The sequence below is a fragment of the Xiphias gladius genome, chromosome 9 (assembly GCF_016859285.1).
Source record: "Xiphias gladius isolate SHS-SW01 ecotype Sanya breed wild chromosome 9, ASM1685928v1, whole genome shotgun sequence".
Taxonomy (NCBI): Eukaryota; Metazoa; Chordata; class Actinopteri; order Istiophoriformes; family Xiphiidae; genus Xiphias; species Xiphias gladius.
Genome location: NC_053408.1, coordinates 2563279 through 2580924, shown reverse-complemented (window position 1 = coordinate 2580924; position 17646 = coordinate 2563279). Strand labels below are relative to the sequence as shown.

General features: G+C 40.7%; 1 protein-coding gene and 1 long non-coding RNA gene across 5 annotated transcripts in view; one reads left to right on the top strand and one right to left on the bottom strand.

Moving 5' to 3' along the window:
- The window catches only part of LOC120794859 (galanin receptor 2a), a 137783-nt gene extending 128717 nt beyond the window's left edge, over positions 1-9066 (bottom strand). For 3 of the 4 annotated variants that reach the window (XM_040136252.1, XM_040136250.1, XM_040136251.1), the window contains exon 1: positions 8785-9066. The gene's annotated coding sequence lies outside the window, so the exon portion shown is untranslated. Of the gene's footprint in view, positions 1-44; positions 853-8784 lie in introns of those variants that run through there. The other variant, XR_005708170.1, reaches the window with a different exon arrangement.
- A 142-nt stretch (positions 9067-9208) lies between these two features.
- LOC120794762 lies at positions 9209-16090 on the top strand. Its single transcript, XR_005708154.1, has 3 exons — positions 9209-9297; positions 15466-15622; positions 15966-16090. It is a non-coding gene; the product is annotated as an uncharacterized LOC120794762 (long non-coding RNA).
- Positions 16091-17646: the final 1556 nt, after the last annotated feature.

Here is a 17646-nt window from a genome sequence, read left to right as displayed (position 1 = left end):
AAAGAAATATGTATTAATTTAATAATGCATAAAACTTTGCGAAACATTTCAATCTCATCCAAAGTGATGCAGACTACATTTTCCTAATTTTGGCTCTTTAACAACTATGTTTAAACCTTTTATCTTTTAAAAAAGTTTTAGATTTAACTATCAATGAATAATAAACTTTGAACAAAAAAAAAAATTTAAATAATCCTTATCCCATGATTAAATTATGAGACAGTCACCATATCTTGCAGATTGATTGACTATATCTACAGGGACTGAAGGTGGATTTGCATTGACTCCCTTTCTAACTTTGCAGTATGTCAGGTTACCAGATTACTCTATCCATTAAATTACTTGTTAACCTAAACAAACTAAGCAACAAAACAAACTTCCTTCAATGTCTCGGCTCAAACGATCCAGGTAAGTCTCTAAGTGTCTCAGGCAGCTCAGTAAAACTTCTCTTCGATTTCTCCATTACGTGCTCAGGGTCCATTTTCCCGACAGATTGAGATGAATTGTGTGAAAGAGGTGCACTGGGTCGCTCTGGGGACACCCTTGAGAGGTGTCGCTGCACGGCTTGTGACGCTTTCACCGGGAGCGGGGAACAATAGGCGGAACCAGCTGCTGCGGGAGTCGGTGTGACACAGTGGAGAAACTGTTTACAGGCAGCCAGGCCGCTCAACTCAGGCCGGACACCAGCCTACGTCAGCTCCCCCACAGTTTATCACAGCACAGCCCTGCAGCGCTGTAGAATTGTGTGCGTTCACCAGCGCGACAGGGAAAGGTCAGCCTTCATCACAAGGTCTCCACTGGTGCAAGGTCTCCATATGACGCTCTGAATACAATGAAGTTTATCTACAGCATCTGTTTGATGGATATGAGAGAAATATATAAGTTGGAAATTTTGCATCTGCAACATTTTAGGCCTGAGACTCGAGGCAAGCACGCAGCGCGCTCTCGTGCACACAATGACTGGGAGGCACCCACAGAGGGCCAGTGAAGAGACTGGTGGGGTAAAAACTCTTTGTGCCTGGGTGGTGCATGCACATAGTCCACCCACGGTCGGCGTGAATATCAATAGGTAATAAAAAAATCTGTCTAACTTGAAGTTAGCTAATTGCAACTTCACGACATTGCAGCGGCGGCAACAATTTTGTAGCGGTGGGTCGCTTTATAAACAGCAGTTTGCATATCACAGCTCAACAACCAAAATGGCATACCATCTAAAACGGAGCGCTAACGTGTCCTCGTTACGATGCTCCGTCCATTGTCATGTTTAACGCTTGAGGCTTTGATTGTATATTCCTCAATCGACCTTGTGCTGGGATCACCAGCAGATATATAGTTATATTTTCTGAAATCATATGAATATGTGCAGATGCACGCTGGTTGGCTCTGATTGGCTCATTTCTGTATAAAATAAATAGGGTTAAAATTATTTAATATTCTGCAAATAATAGCTTTTTGTGTTTATTTATAATTCATTTAGGCCACAGTGCACTGTGGCCAATTTAGTTCATCTAGGAGATAATGTGAAAAAAAAAAGTGAAAAATTTTTTCCCTGCGACTAATCAATTGGTTGAAGAGTAGGTAGGATTTCAGTCGTCCAAGATTTTCTTGGGTTGACTACAGCCCTAGTGACAAAATATTTGTTTTGCATGATTTAAACTTTTACTCTGACTTTGAATGATAAACCTAAAAATCTTAAAATGTTAGATTAAAGCAAACCTATTTGTGGACTGCAATGACTGACTGCAGTGCACTCTTCAGGACTCCTGATTGGTCTTCCTCTATGGTAATTTTCCCACAAAGAAGTTACAGTAAACTCTTTTGAAACTCATCGCTTACTCAATCTTGGTTTAGACAAGTTAACCCTGATTGCAACAGCAGAAGGGCCAATTCTACACACTTCTCTGCAGCTTCCAAGAAAGTTAACTCCCACGATTCCAAGCTGTCCCCCTGACCGCTGCTTGTATGTCTTTGTGTGCAGTTTGTGAGCGGGCAGCTGTCCTCGTTTTGTGACAGGTAAATATTGTGTTTCACCTTCCTCTCGAAGGGTCAATTCAAAAATAGTGTCTTTTAAATTGTCCGGTCCTGAGCTACAAGTAAACAGCACGTGCCGGAGATAACTCAGCTTGAGTTACCCTGTTTTGCGTTTCCCACTTCACCTATTAAACAGACTGATGCCAATTAAGAATCTCAGATGGAAATACTGAAATATTTTCACCTCCTGTTGCACAGTTTTCCACGTCTGTAGTAACTAACAGGTGGATTGCACGATCTTTTTTTCCACCTCTCACTCTGTCATTGGTGAATATTAGGGGAAGGTCAGGTTTGTCAGTGGGTGGTAAAATACTGTGAGAATGTCATGTCAATCACACCGAAGTGATTACGGCCAGGAGCTTAAGCTTTGTGCTGTATCCAGGCTTATCCAGGATGCCGAGTCACTGCTGTGCCAGTAAAACCAGGAGGATCACACAGGAGTCCTACTGTGGTAGAGGAGGAATTACTATAGGACTGCAGATAATGATTTTCTTTTTTGTATCAATTAATCTGTTGGGTATTTTTAAAAATTGTTTTGGTCAAAGTTAGTTAAAAATACCCATCACAAGTTCTGAGAGCACAAGGTGAGATCCCGAAATTGCTCGCTTGCTCGACTAATGTTTCAGCACTAAGATGAACTCACTGGTTTAGTTTTTCTGCTAAAAAACACACTGAAAAAAAATCATTTAATTGCTAAGAAACTTCACCTGAATTTCACAAGCAATACAATGTTAGAGGTTAAGCCATGACTGGCAAGTGGCATCTCTGCAACACAATGCAGAACTAGGGTTGCGACTATTGTTTAATCTGTTTCTTTACTTTTTCAATTAATCGATTAATCGCGTGGTCTATTAAATGTCAAAACTCAAAGATGTTCAATTTAAAATTATATAAAAAAAGAGGAAAGCAGAATATTTGGTGTTTTTAATTCCCAAATGACTGAAGGAAAACAATCGACTATTAAAATTGCTGTTGATTGGGGTGGATAAGGATTAAGGTGGCGACTACAAACCGCAACGTCCCTGGTTCGAGTCCAGCTGTTGATCTTTGTTGCGAGTTGTTCCCCATCTCTCTCTCTCCCCTCATTTCCTGTTCTTTCCTCCACTGTTGGCCATCAAACAAAAAAGGCACAAAATCCCCAAAAATAGGCTTTTCAAAACATTTGCTACTGATCAATTTTCTGTCTAGGAGGAATGCACTAGTATTTTTATTCTGCTAAAAAAAACTAAAAAAAAAAAAAAAAAGAACCCTACATGTGCACATATTTGCAGATGAAAATGCACTGAGAACTTCAAGTCAAGGTTTTCAAATCGCAATGAAACGTCACCTGATTTTCAAAAACAATATTTCATTGTTTGCTGCAACTAACGATTATTTTCATTAGCAATTAATTTGCCTTCTATTTTTTTCAGTTTATGAGTGTTTTTTTTTTATATCTATAAAATGTCCAAAAATTGTGAAATTGCTTGTTTTGTCAAACCAACAGTCTAAAAGCCAAAAGATATTCAGTTAACAATGACAAAAAACAACTTTGATTTTGAGAAAACTGCTGCATATTTTTTTTAATCTAATATTTCAGCACTATACACAGAGATTAAAAGGTAAATAAATAAAATGGGCCGAGGTTCTATTTTCAAGCCATGAGCAGCCATGAAAGTCAAAGCCACTAATCTTTCCAAGATGTACAAAGTACTGAACTGTACTGAAAGTCAGCGATGGCCGACACTTTGACCTCAAATTTCAGCATGCAGGGCAATAGTAACATGCTGCTAAGATATTCTGTGCAACTTCGTGAACGATCAACTCTTTTTTTTTTTAATTCATTGACAATTCACATTAAACATTATTTCCCCAACAATACAGTAACTTTCACATTTTTAAACAGACGAACACTTAGTTTCCAGCTTGGTGACTCCCTTGTCATTTGCATGCAGAGACATTTTAAACCCTCTCTCATTCAGTTCATGGCAAATACCTCTTTAATCCTGTATTAATATTTCCAGTTATTTGGAAGCTTTCAGTTAAACACTGAACACTGATATCATGGTTAAAACCAGTGGTTTTAATGGTGGGTTAAACCCATCAATCAAGATCAACCCATCCCTCCTCACTGCTATTTGCAGGGACGCAAATAAAGTCAGCAAGACAGATGCACTGACCCCAGCAGATGCAGAAGAGTATGGTTTCCAAGTATTCATTCAGTAAATCTAAATTTAACTCCTATGCTGCTATTTCCTCTTAACAAGGGGAAACAAACTGCAATCAAGGAACATGATCAGCCTAGGCTTTTCAGATGGAAAAAACATGACGAGTCAAAGTCACAGAAGGAAGACAAAAAAAAAAAAAAAACTACATGATCTCTAGTCTCTTTTTATCCATTCAGCAAGCTCGCCTTTGATGTTTCAATTTTACCCAGAGCCACAGCCAACTGTGTTGTGTGGTCTTGAATTACACAGAGGAAGAGCGAGTGGAAAGAAAGAAGGGCAGGAGATATACAATACAATGGAAACACAAGGGGAGAAACAGCGTGAGGCTGCCAACATCTCTGCTGCTCCGCTTTCCCTTCCTCCTCATATATCTAAAATGTATATATCTCTATAGATATATATAGAGATAGAGATATATAGAGATAGAGATATAGATGATACATATATATACACACACAGATAGATTTAGATATATAGAGATAGAGAGATTAATATCTATATATCTACAGTGATTAATATCGATGTATCTACATATCTACATAGATATTATTTTATATATTAAAATAATCATCTATATAGATATTATTTTAATATATTAAATTAAAAATGCATATGTAATACCTATCTTTTATATTACCTTATTACAGATCATTCGTTATCTTTGATACGTTTGCAGTACAGAAATGTCAAAATATGTTTGACGTCATTTAGAAACAGTGTTGCCATTACATTCTTTTTCAACCAGAAAGGTACTCTGGAGTTTTTGACAAGCAGAAGCAATGTTTATCCCCGTTTGGTTTTTATTGGGAATGGACACATAAGAGCATGCAGATATTTGATTGCAGACAAAAGGCAGTGAAGAAGAAGACTGCAACTTAGCAAACGTGGATGTAAACAATGCATGATTCAAAAATATTAAAAAATTTGGCTTTTCAAATGTTTTATGAGGAGGGAAATGGACTCAATGCATTTGTCAGGCCTGAACAACATACAGATTGCATTTTGGTTATGAAAACTGGATATACATTTGTACACATAAATTTGTTTACATAAAACAGGGCAGGAGCCTGCAATGACTGATTTGTTGGCCACGTGGGGGCAATGGAAACAAATTGGTAACACATCACTGACATATCATTACCTTTTAAATTGATATCGAACTTGTTATAAAACAGTTGCTTATTTCCACATCCGGCAGTTACAGAGCAACATGATCCTTCATCTGGAGTCACTTTTGTGTCCACTTGATGGATCTTAGTCCAGTATTCCCGCTTCTTTTAGCTCCGTTTTTGGTCTCCACCAGCTCCTGAGGGAGATCTCTTGCTCGTTAGCTGCTAAATGCTACGCTATGTTCACCACCTGGTCTCTGAGTCTGTCTGCTATTCGCTGATGAGCAGGTAAGGGACAGTGGTTTTTTACGCCTGTTTCTCTGAAAACAGCTGCCTGCTGTGGCTGAAATCAACACTATGAGAGCGTTGAGAGTGAACCATGATGGTAAAGTTCTGGCCAGACAGTTGAACAATGAGCTGAAACTCACTATAAAGCTCTGTGAAGCCAAAGGGAGCTGCAGATTTAGTTCATAATTATCTGTAGGTTCATCACTGCTGGAGACTCCTTTCACATTGTCATCTGATGCATTATTATAAAAATAGCAAGTACAGGCAATTTAACGGGTCTGTATCAAATTTCTTCAGCAATTTAAGAACAAAACATACTATCAGCCAAAATCTAATTGTCATATTTTTTTTAAATCTCAAATATCAATATGCTATTGTTATTGGCCCAAAAATCCAGTACTGGTCAGACCATGTTGCAAAGATCACTTTTCTGGTTGCTCACTTATGCAACTGTTTTTCCTGTTGGTTACAATGACATCTTCATTGAGGTCTTACAGAATCCTGCACCGAGTCTAAAAAAATGTACTTTTGTTTTCTGCCATATTCTTTCATAAATTATCTTTAAATTTTTGAATTCTGTTTTATATTATTTGGGTGAAGGTAATGAAAAGGACTTCCTTTTTCAGTTGAGTTGTTTTACTCTACCTGCAAACTATATTTTTTGTTATTCTGATGTTTGACTTTAAATTATGCAAACTAAAACTCAAAACATAAACAGTAGCGGGTAGTCCCCTGTGTTGGTCTGGTATCCCATTCTGTCAGGCTTCTATATCGAGAAGCTGCCTATATAGGACACCCGTGCAGGGGATGTGGGCATGCGGCAACTCTGAGTTTGTCACTCTATATAGTGTTTACAATTTAAAGCCTGAGGAGTTTCATTGAGGCCGTTGACCCACTTTATCCAATGTCACTGTGCATGGAGACCCCACCGGGTCATTTAGTGTCACCTCCACATTGTCACTTCAAGCACGGAGATGCCTTGTTGTTATGGGCTAGAGTTTCGTGTTCAAAACATAGCACAGCAGCAGTGTGATGAATAGTCTGACAGCGGAGTTAATCCTCAGTTCCTACACCAGTGGCCCTGAACCTCTAAAACCTCGGGACAACGGTTTTGAGAGCTAATGAATCCGTGTGGCTTCTTTGCATGTCAGCCAGGCTCATTGGACAGTATCAGGTTGGTCACACTCGCCGCTCTGTAAATCGTCTGTGTGAAGGTCAACATTGAATGAGACTCTTCACCAGTTATACAGTATTTAAAGGGCATTAAAATACTTTTGATATTCAAATACACTAGACACAGCCAACCCATGTTGTGATGGAGAGTTTGTGTAGAGTTGGCATCTAGCAAATAGGCTCTGACCTGTGACTCCCTTCAAGGGATGTGCCGGTGTCAAATTTTCATGCTAAAATTATTGTGGCTAAAAATATAATGGTGAATGGTATTATCACAGTATTAATCAAATTTTCTGAAATACAAATCTTAGAGGTGAAATATAGTGAAATTGCCCCACAGCGTGTTTGCATCGAAATCTATCAAACCTAAGGAAATGAACAATAAACCATATATTGCAGCTTTTTTTTTTTTTTTTTAAACTTAGCAAAATAAAAAATAAAAAAATTCACTTAAACACCATAAACAAAAGCAGGTTGGCTTTTAGAAGTCTAAGAAAGTTGACAGGGAATTACAATACTCTGAATGCAGCCTATTGGGTATGTTTTAGATTCTATGCACCCATTTACATAAACCTTCTGATATCATTTACGTGTTACTGGGTAAAATCTTTCTAAAAACAGGCAGAAAGTTAGTAAAAACACAGAACGTACGAGCGACGGACTGGGGCTCAGATATTATCCAGCATTAATTTGGCTCGATAAGCAGCAGCACGGACCGGCCCACTGCTCTGCTACCAACAGATATCACAGCCAAAGCCAAACCTGAACAGAGAGGACGGACGTAATGTGTGCAGTCGTGCAGCAGTGAGTTTTTCCTTTGCCAGTCATGTGAAAATGCCTGCTCCCTTCTCTTACTTAATGTTATGACTCAACAAACTAGCTGTGTTCCATGACACTGACAAATGCAGGGGGTGAGGGCTCGAGCAAAAGATCTCCTCATCATCGTCGTGTTCATGTGAAGGCATTGCCAAGAAAGGCCATTTGAGCAGCAGCATAGGTAGCAGCAAGGCATTACAGCAGTCGTATAGCAGAGTGTGAAAATGAACAGCGCAGCAGCAGGCCCAAGTGGGCCAGGGATTAAGAGCTTCAAATTTTTTTTTTTTTTTGGCAGCGACATACACAGAAGCAAGCATTCACTAAACTCAGCACAGCGAAATTGGGGACTTACGATAGCATAAACGTTTTTCTGCTAAACTATGATCGGTCACTCCAGATTTGTGGAATCCACGCCACATTATTCTGGTGGACACGTCAGACCACAGAAGAAATGTACTGTGGTCGAGACAACAGGCGGCTACAGTAAATCAGAAACTGACAAGCATCAGGCTAAAACACGCCGGCTATGCAGCAGATACCCATTAACCTACAGTATTGTGATTGTAATGCAGACAATGACAATCTCTCCTTTATGCCAGAGCATTAAGTAAGAAGCCTGTATGTTTATGGATGTTAGCTTAAGCTTACACTTAAAGCAGGAGCTCTGCATTTTGATGTGAAGAAAGGTAGTGCATTGGGGAGGAATATTTCTCTAATTCCAAGAGAAATGTGAATGAGACCACCTGTCCCGCATCAAAAAAAGCCAGTTTCCCCAAAAATCCAATATTACAGGAAAATAATTACATGAATGGCCTTTTTTGCCAGACAACACTCTTGTTTACATCCATACAGCCAATAAATAATACTAGCTGATTTTGCAGTATGAATGAACAGAAAACCTCCAAATTAGAGGCTAGCAACCTACTGCAAACCCATCTCAGTCCACAATACATACAACGCTCATACATGAGTATTTATATTTCAACACTAGGAAAACAAAAGCATTATACTGAAAGAATAAATCATATTTAATGTGGCAAACAGCAGCCAAAAACAGCTCAGCCAAAAAGAGAAAATAAACGATAATTAATGGGATTAATACACCATATACGAGAAAGAGCCAAGACATCAGCACATATTAGAAATGAGCAAATCCTTACCTTGTTGAGATGCAGCAGTGATTTCGTTTGAGAAGTGGATTAGCCGTCCCCGGCATCCACGGCACCGACAGGTAAACTCCCTTATCCCGCCGGTGAAGTGCGCATGTGAGGCAGGCAGGTGATCTGTCCGGACGCCGACAAAAGCCCCGACCGTGATTATTTCCTCCACGAAACCGTCCTGAGGCGAAACGGCAAGACGTTCAGCAGGGCTAGCTTGTTTACGAAGTGCTACGGGACAAGTGTTTCCAAAGCAGCGTTTCAGCGAATGGACGCCCGCGGGCCGAGCGCGCGCGGGCGGGCGGGCGGGTCACGGGCGCTTCAAATAGCCCGCCTGATTCGACGGCGTGCGCTCGATCTACGGCGCGGCGCGCACAGCGGGGGGGGGTCACGTGATTTTCTGAGTTTAACGGCCATCTTGAGACGTCTGCGGCGGACGAAGCATCCGGGTCCGCTGCGCGAGTAAAACTCACCGTAAATACTCCCTCCTGCGCTGAACACGCCGCTTAAGTGAAGGTCTGTAAGAATTAATCAGGACTACGAGCTTTCAGTAGCTATAAAAAGTAAAAGTACTCTGTGCCGTGGGTGCACATCGTTAGAAATATCCGCTGACGGGGACACGTGATTTACTACCGTACAGTAAATCATTAGATTAACTATTACTCTTGCGTTAATGTTTAAGGAGAATTGTACACTTGTAGTTGGTTGAGGTGGAGCTCATTTTTAACTATTTTGTAAAGGGCTGCGACTAAAAATCATGTTCAATACGAATTGATCTTCTGGTTATTTTCTCGATTAATCAGCAATGCAACTGATCATTACTTTCATGATCGATTAATATGAGGATTATATTCTCGATAAATCTGTTACTCATTTGGTCCATAAAATGGTGACATATTGAAATAGCTAGTGTTGTCTGACCAATGCTCCAAAAATCAAAAAAATATACAGTGTAGTAACAAAAGTGACAGAGAAAACCAGTATAACACCCTCATTTGAGAAGCTGGAATTTATTATTCATTCATTAAATATTTAATTTTCTGTCGTTGAAATAATCGATCAACTGGTCTAGTGGAGACTGACTGTTGCCTTCCAGCTATGAGACAGAAAATATATTGTAATTAATATAATATAAAAATAGTCCAATAAAATGTATATTCTAATTCTAGCCTTAAGGTCACTCTTACTATTACCCCAGGAAAGTTAAAAAATAAGTCTACATCGATATTCAGATTTTTTTCGGCAACCTGTCCAGACTTCACTGGTGCCCACAGAGCTGGGACAGGCTCCAGCTCACTTTAGACAATCTAAAGAACATTTTAAATCCGTAGCGTTACTTTTTGATTTTTATTTCTTTTTTATGGTTATTATGATTGTCCATTATCTCAATTCTGTTGTCACTGGGAACCAGCGACAGTAAAGTAAAGCGGGTAGTTGTGGAGCCAGAGTTCATGTTGACTGATCTGCGATTTCAGACAGCTGCAGCATCCAGCAATACACTGACTGTTACTTACCATGCGTGAACAAATGATTGATGATAGAGAGGGAGAGGGAAAAACAGAGGGTGAACCTGGTATGTGTTGCGTGTGTGTCCTCCTCTCTCTGTTGGGCCTGACAGGTGGGTTGTGCCAGAGGTGAGGCTGCCACGAGAAGGCTGATAACAGCTGAACCTGCCAGTGCCAATTGCCCAAACAAAAGCCAGAGGGGTGCTTCAAGGGATGTGGCCCTTGGCAGGGATCAGACACATGGTTGGCACCGGGGCACATCACGTAGGCGCAACAGGGGCACCTACGCCCACTTTGGATCAGACAGATGAGCCTGCACACGTCTGAGTGGACGCTCAGGAATAGATAAGCTAGAGGACGGCTGGAGGAAATAAATAGCTGCGTTGTCACAGACCTGGGCCAATATTTCATTTAACTGCTAGCAGGGAAATTTGGCCTTAAAGTTAATCATTAAAGGGGCACTCCACTGATTTTACACATTAAGATTAATTTACTGATTGTGAGGAGTACTACTCAGGCCCTGAAAGGGGACTGGAGGAGCTTTGTCAAGTGCGAAAGAAATAAGGCAGATGATGTAATGGTGACGACATCAGACCACAGATTTTGAACAGAACGTCTGCGTTACAAACCGGCACATGGAGTTTGAGAGATGTGGCCCTTCTACGTTGTTTAAGATTCTCTTTACATCAAAACATATTTTGGATACCAATTTCGGGCCGATTTTTTTTTTTTCTTTTTGTAGCAATAGTCATTCAGCGTAGTTGCAAATTTTACTCGCCTCTCTGTGTAGTAGTTTTCATAGTTGACGGTTAACGTGGTGGATTCAAATTACCTACACACACGCGAACAAGAGACTCACAGGAAACTATGCATGTACATGCTGGACGAGATGTCATAAGAGACAACAATCAATCATGGTAATGGACGACACTGATGACTGTCTGCTGTTGTCTTTTTTTTTTTTTTTTTTTTTAAACTTTATGGGATGAATCCTCTCAGTTTGTAATTTACGGAAGCGTATTGCTGCCATGCCAGAAAAAGCAAAACAGATCAGAATCATGTTATTACGTGAAAGGTTTATCGTTGTAACAAGAGTTTTGACTTTATTATGACATACAAACTTAAAATGTTTTAACGAGAAACTTTGCTTGTTATAACCGTGCACTATTTATCCTGTTACAACGTGAAATGTCTCACGCTGTAACGCGACGAGTCATTTGGTTATCGTGTTGTGACTGAGTTGATTTACAGTGAATGTGATTGCATGGTCTTTTACAGGTCAGTTAGTATGTGTTTATTTATTCCTAGAAGATTATTTTTGGGGGGATTATATGCCTTTGTTTGGGCACCTGACAGTGTGGAGACAGGCAGGCAAGGAGGGAAGAGAAAGAGGAGTGACATCCGTCTGTCCTTGCTCACTGATGGTCCTCTACTCAAGAAACCAGCTGTTTTCAAGGTCGTTTCCTTTTTAAAATAGTGTTGTAGTAGTTGTGAAACTGCTCTTTTCTTGTGAATTTTGGTTGGCTGTTGTACCACTTCCTTCTGGGAACAGCACAAATAAAGCTGGCATTGATTTACCATGCAGACGCTTTCCATTGACCTTTGTCGTCTGCACTTGTCAGACTGAACCCCCCTCACTATCTGTATTCTCTGATGTACAGAACTTTGACCAAAAACAGCTGAATTTTCTTCCCGTACCAGTTTAGTTTAGTTATTGTTTCCATTTCAAGGAACGTCCTATAAATCCAGTGGCTGTTAAACAGTGTTTCTGGTCTATTATGATTTTTGTCTATATGTATTTAATTTCATTTTATTCTATTTGAATTGATTTTATTTAAGTTGTACAGCATTTTTCACCATATGTAAAGTACTATGACTTACCTCGGTGTTTGAAAGGTGCTATACAAAGTTGTCTTTCCTTGCCCTGTGTACGACTGGCTATTCCTCTTTAAGCAGACGGGATTGATCATGAGAGCTGCTCTAGAAGTTACTTCTACATTTTACTGTAGGTAGCAAAGAACTGTTTTGCTCTTGTTAGGCTTTTGGAGAATTCTCAAATTTACTCCTCAGAACTTTGATAGGTCCAGTCCCTGAGCCAGACACTGGACCATCAGGCTGATCTGATTCAATTCCCAGCAACAGAGAGGTGCACGGAGGTGTGTTTGTCCAGATCGCAAAAGGGATGAAAAAATCCTGCACTTATTATCCCGATTCTGATGAGCCCCATCAGATCACTGTCGGGCTCGAGTAATGCACGGCCTACCGAAGATAAGGGCGGGCAGTGAGCCAGGATCAGGCTGTGTCAATCTTGCTCCCCCGCTGCATCACAGATTTTATTCAATAATATCATAACGTGGAGTAATCTGATGTTCTCTCAAGTTTAATAAGTTATCCATGCTACATTTCAGGAGGGGGCCCCATCGTGTGTGTGTGTGTGTGTGTGTGCAGGAATGTGCCTGGTAAAATGAAAAACATCAATTTTTCCATTGTGGAGTTTGAGGAGCTCTGTAGGAGCTCACTGTATAGCTAGAGAGGCAGCCTTCTGGGGACTAACTGTATTTTCCTGAGGGCACTGTATAGTTCCACCTGCGTTTGGTTGTGAGCAGGTTCACATGTCAGGAGGTTTCCCTCCACGTCCACTCTCCCTGCCCTCCCTCTGTGGTTGTTTTGTGGTGTTAGAGGCGGGAGCAGGAAGCATTTCTTATGCACAGGATGCCCCCTTAACGCACTGCTCCCACTCAGCTAATAACTTTAACACTTCTTCTTCCCCTTGGCTGCGCACACACGGGACATGTTCACTTCCTCTTTGGCAGTCACTTCCTTTGTGGCCAGCAGGCATGATGTTCACTCTGTGTGTGTGTGTGTGTGTGTGTGTGGTCAGACTAGTTGAGTATAGCACTTCCATTGAAGCAGTATCTCCCCAGCAAAGCAAGTTATGTGTTTTCCAACTGGGGTTTGTTTTTAATTGGCTTTTCCAATTGAAAAATTTGAGATTTTAAACATGACATGCCTTCAGAATTAGGCTATACAAAATGAACTATCGCAAAGAGCACTGCCAAAGTCTCCCCAGCTGATTTTATCAGGAGACAGGTCCCTACTACCACCAGCCATATCCAAACGGAAAGAGTCGTACAAAGCCTGGTTTGCTGAATGGTAAAAATTAAGGGACTGTATGAAAATTACTAGTTGAGGAGATGGTCAGAAAAAGGGGAGGATTATGTATCTTTTCTTTTTGTTAAAGGTAGCGTGGTCTGTTTTAAATTTTATTTTATCCTTTCCTCGCAGGATTGTCTGTAGAAACATTGAATGGATATATCACAATAGGTAGGTCCAATGAGGGTTGAGGACAGCAATCCCGTCTGTTGGTTTCTAGCTGCTATTCGGACCAGAAACAGTAGACGTGGCACTTGACAGTTAGAAGGGATTGAACATTATCCACCCAAAGAGCGAGTCATTTGTTAACCAGCCAACAGTCTCTTTCACTTTATTGTGCATCATGACAGAGTTATGGTAAAGTTACGGTAAAGCTTGGGACAAACCTGAAGACTACCTGAAACCTAAGAAGACAGGAAAGACAACACATAAAGACTTTTTCCACCAGCTTGCACAGTCGGTGTTAGTCTTTGACAGTCAGGAAGGAAGGAATGTAAACCTTACGAGTGAGTAACTACACTAGACAAAGCACTGAACGACCGGTCGGTAACCAGTGGAGTTCTGACGAAAGATGACGAAAGATGACCCCAGAGGGAAAACTAAGCTAATTCCAGGTAAAGCTGCTTATTTTGTCCATCGGGCAACACACAACCCTCCTCCCTCTGGCTTCGCACTGACTGTCCGAATAGAGGGAAAATGCCAAAAAAAAAAAAAACCCATCTCAACGAGAACAACTGGCAGCTACTGAATCTGAAGACTTCAGTTTAGAATCTTTACGTATCACACGCTTTATGATTTTATCTGGCGGGTGTCAACACTAACTGACCCAGACTGGAACAGACCCGGCGCAACCCAACCCCTTCTACTTGCCCCTTCAGCAGCCACAGAGCTGCCGCCGTTCCCTTATTCAGTCATAGTAGCAATAACAATTACCACTGTCACTAAACAGAGCAAACCATTTGTTGTGTTTACCATCATTTTGGCAATTCCCATCCTTATGTACAATCTAGGAAATGTAATTTCTGCTTAACATCGGGGTTGAGTTGAAGGGTTAAGGGGGAGGGTGTTGTGATTTTAAAAAGCGAAACATATGGTTCACCCCCCCTCATCCCCACTCCAGCCTTTTTTGTTACAGTCCCTAACGACACATATGGAATTTCAATTAAGTTGGGTCTCATTTCTAAAATTCATTTAATGAATAAACGAATTAAGACTTGAAATATTCACGTGAGATGCTGTATACAATTCCAAAACTACAATATTCTGTTCATTTGTAATTATATGGGAAAGAAAGAGGGAGGCTCTTTCAAAACTTCCCAAGAGGCAGCGGTATTACTGTACTAGAAGATGGCGCAAACCTTCGTCACAGCCAGCAGTGTTATTTTAAAGCTGATGTTGTGTTACACTTGTCACGTTTTCATTTGCTAAATAAAAGATCTGATAAGCTCTTCCTCCCAGACTAATGTCTTGGAAAAAAAAAAAAGAAAAGAAAAAGGAATGAATGGGAAATCTGGGAAGATGACTTGTACGGACATGAGCAGAGGCCAGCTAGAAGGAAGCGCCACCACCACCCTCCTCACCCTTTTCCTCCCCCAACCTCAACCTTACACATGCCTCACTCTGACTAATTCATCTCTTTCCCACTTGCTGCAGAGTGGATCAGGAAAAACAGCATAAACACTTCTGGGACGGGGGGAGGTGTGTGTTACAGGATGTTGTTTGAGTTTCAGATCCTGTTTTCTTCCCTTTTCCCAAGGAGCGACGCTAATGCAGGTGTACAAGCAGCCCCCCTCCCACCACCACCACCTCTGTGGCCCTCACTCACCTCCCTTTTACCAAAAATAAATACAGCTCTTCCCCTTTCTGGTGGCGACTCCTCTCCTCACACAGCCTTTTACTGTTGTTTGGACTGCTTTTTTTGTATCGCTGATCTATTAGCAGCCTACGGGGATTAAGGAGGACGGAGGGCTCAGGGATCTTTTTGAAGACTTTTTGTCTTATATAACACTTATTTTCCTCTTAACAGGAGTGAAAATGTCCACTTGTCGGTCATGTCACACAGTTGCAGGGGCTGAGGCCTGAGTGCCCCGCCATTATGCTCCAGAGGCTTTTTGTCTTCCGCACTCTCCGAGAAGAAAGAACGGGTCAAGTGAGGCTTTGTGGAAGGATATTTACAGTTAGAGGTAAGATATTGCTTCAAGGCCCCCACATATCTGCAGGCACTCTTTTTCCCCCAAAGCATGACAACATAAAAAATAAAAAAAATCCTGCTGCTGGACACGACAGGACGTACTGGCTGCCTTTGTCTCCTAAGAAGCACGCATGTCAAAAGTGCAATGAACATAAAAACTCCCCACTCGGGTCCGAACCCAAATCTCACATCCCCCCCCTCTGAAAAAGCTCAGGGGCTGCACTTCATTATAAATCATTCCCCAGTTTTTAAGTGCTCCGCTCAGAAGAGTTTCCATGACATCATCAGCTGTCAGTATGGGAAGCCAGTCGCTTATATTTGGAAATTCAAACCAGGGCACGCAGCAGCAGCATGGCAGGCGTGCAGCGAGGAATCTCCCGCTGGGCTCAGTGTACGAATGGTGGCACACAACCTGCCACATGAACAGCGCAGGTTTTTACCTCGAGGGGAAAAAGGCTTAAAAAAGAAGACACGATGTTTATCATATGTAAATGTTTATTGAATTGACTGATGTGGCTGCTGTTTGTTCATAAAGGCCCGGTCTGTAATTCCAAACCTCCAAAGAGTGTGAAGTTAACCTTTCTTTTTGTTTTTGAAAATTTTGGATAAAAAACTTGCATCTTTATAGCGGAAAAACTCATCATGCAGGGCAGACAATTCACATCAGTCTGCCCTTAAACTGCATTACTTCATAATCATGACAGGAAATGACGCAGACCTGGTCTTCACTGTGGTGGATTACGTGACTCACGGGCAAGTTTCTAAAGTCGTAGAATTCATATCCCTTTGCTTTATGAGCAATGGAAGTTTTTGTTTATATTTACATGACAAAATGCTTAGAATTGTGTTTTCATGAAGAGCTTTACAAAGACACATATATCTAAGATTTGCCTCAAATATCAGGAAGCCTACTGTAGGCATCCTTGTGCAAATGGTGTCTGTTACCCAGCTCTTTTTTTAGGTTGTCTGATTTGTTAATTAGAAAAATGCTCCAAGAACAAATAAAAAGTAGCCACGTTTGTAAACCACCCTCAGCATGAAAAAAAATCAGCCTTAAACTCCAACTTGTTATCATTTCCAAACTGACTGACTGTGTTTTTCACTCCAGAAAACAGCTAAATGTAAAAGTTATTGATTAGTGTGACTGCTGTGCATTAAACCGTTCATGCTACACACACCTTTTATATAGTGACGTGTGGACAATGTGTCTTGATAAAATGTGCAATAATCTGCATATTTAATGCGATATCCCTGAAAAACACACTTCCCCCTGAAGAACATGATTGTTAAAATGAGATGACACTTTTCTGATTTGTTTTTGTGCCGGACAGTTGCATGAATCACTATTTTATCGATAACTATTTGAGACTGTGATAAATGAAGTTCTAAAAACAACACCATAGACATCCATGGCATTTGTACCTCATTAATATTGAACAACGCCCAGTATTGCACAATGATCAACTCTAAATAATAACTTAAAAATTGAACGTGCTTAAGAGTCATGCATTTAAACCTAATGCTGAGCTGTTTAAAAGCCCCTATTCACTCTCATTACACATAACTAATGCAATGCATTAAGGTCAGTAAATCTGAAAGTCATTCAAAAAGTCATTCACTCTAGGTTTTCTTATCTTGTTTTTAAGGTTTGTTTTCATCAGCAGGGTAAATAAACTAATGAGGTCAATGGATCCATTTACAAACACAAAATGCTGATCTTCCATCCCTGACTTAAATTTAGTTATATCTGTGAACACTCCTTTAATTATACGCTCGGAAAAACGACTCTCCATGTTGTCAGACAGTAAACTCACCCAGCCCTTACTGACAGTAAGTGAAAGGTACGTTATCTCTGAAGCGAAAGAAGAAGCTGAGATGACACTGGAGTGTCAAGGCGAAAACACATTGTTGGAGCCTAAAAAAGGAACCAATTGTAGTGTTGTTAAAAACAAAGAGAGCAGCATTCCAGTGACACCGGATGGCGTTGGGCATTTGGAAGAAGCTTTTCATTTCCCA